The sequence below is a fragment of the Penaeus japonicus genome, unplaced genomic scaffold (genome assembly GCF_977035675.1).
Source record: "Penaeus japonicus unplaced genomic scaffold, GWHDUDI00000001_assembly GWHDUDI00000026, whole genome shotgun sequence".
Taxonomy (NCBI): domain Eukaryota; kingdom Metazoa; phylum Arthropoda; class Malacostraca; order Decapoda; family Penaeidae; genus Penaeus; species Penaeus japonicus.
This window is the reverse complement of record NW_028234428.1, coordinates 2,718,551-2,720,095: the sequence shown is the minus strand read 5'-3', so window position 1 is coordinate 2,720,095 and position 1,545 is coordinate 2,718,551. Positions and strand designations below refer to the sequence as shown.

The 1,545-nt window shown below is 32.0% G+C and overlaps 1 long non-coding RNA gene across 1 annotated transcript in view; it reads right to left on the bottom strand.

Moving 5' to 3' along the window:
* Positions 1-1,037: 1,037 nt before the first annotated feature.
* LOC147468755 (uncharacterized) overlaps positions 1,038-1,545 on the bottom strand; it is a 20,505-nt gene continuing 19,997 nt past the window's right edge. Inside the window, exon 2 of the long non-coding RNA XR_015192271.1 lies at positions 1,038-1,545. This exon is cut by the window's right edge and continues 50 nt beyond it. This is a non-coding gene — a long non-coding RNA (uncharacterized LOC147468755).

The window sequence follows — 1,545 nt, the reverse complement described above, 5'->3', positions numbered from 1 at the left end:
TTTTCATTATTAGTATGATAATCAAAATAATTTTCATTATCACCATTATCATTGTTATCATTATCATTAGTAGTAGTAGTAGTATAATCATTATTATCGTTATTATTATTTAAAATATTATTATGATTATGATGATTATTATTAATGTCATCATTAATATTATCATTATCATTGCCATTATCATTACTATTATAATTTATTTTACCGTTATTTTTGTATATACCGTTATTTTTGTTATCATTATTATTTTTATCACCATCTTCATAATTACCATTATTATTATTATTATTAATAATTTATCATTATAATCATCATCAACCTTATCATCTTTATCATTATCATTATCTTCATCATCATCAAAACCATAACCATAATCATGACCATTATCATCAATATCATTATCATCATCATTATTACAATCATCACCATAATCATAATTATAACAAAGATGATAATTAAAGTACAAGGATATTACTACCAGTACTAACAAAAAGCAACAAGACAACAATAAAGATAATAACAACAACAACAACAACGCACAAATATTCCTCACAGCAATACAAAGGCGTAAAAAAGAGTATTGCAAAAGGCATGTGAACATTCGCCGCCGGATATGTGTTCACTCATCCCGGTTCTACTATAGCCGTTCGTGTGAGGAACAAAAATACGGAGTCTGGAAAGAGTGCAGAATATATATCGTGATGTTTCGTGTTATATTAAAGTCGGCATTAGGCGATACAGGCGAGGTGGGTCGTATCGTCTGATGGACTGTTCTTTCTTTTGTCTTTCATTCTTTTTCTTTTTCTTTCGTTCTTCTTCTTCTTTCTTTTTCTTTTTCTTTTTCTTTTTCTTTTTCTTTTTTTCTTTCTTCTTTTTCTTCTTTTGTCTTTCTTTTTCTTTTTCTTTTTCTTTTTCTACTTCTTCTTCTTCATCGTCTTCTTTTATCGAGTTTTGTTTTATTTCATTTCTTTTTTCTGGGTTTTCTTTAACTTCTTTTGTGTTTTTTTTTTCTTTGTTTTTCTCTCCTTTTCTTCTTCGTCTTCGTTTTCCTCTTCTACCTTTTTCCAACTCTTCTTTTTTCACTAGCTCTTTCTCTGTTTCTCACTCTCTTTCTTTCTTTCCTTTTATCATTTTCTTTCTCCTCCTTCCTCTCCTTCTGAAGTCTAAAAGTCCAATTCAATCCGTTTTCGAAAAAAGCTTATCGAATTCTACGCCCTGCTTTATTTATTTGTTTGTTTGCTCTTCTCCTTCCTCCGATTGCATCCAATATTGTTGTTCTCTTTAGTTTTATCTTACTTCCTTCTTCCCTTCTAAACCACCACCACACTCACCTCTCGAGCCACCCGAAGCAGTTCGCCTGGGCAACAAAAACGGACGAGCCAAACCCACATAAAGAAAGAAAAATCCCTCGAGGGCCTTCTTTCCTCGAGTGCTTTTCCTTTTTTTTTCTCGAGAGGTTGGAAACAATGACACAAGAACAACGTCTTCGAGTAGTTCGTACTTACCCCGTCAGGTTTGCGGTTCAGCCTCGGTACAGTCACCAAC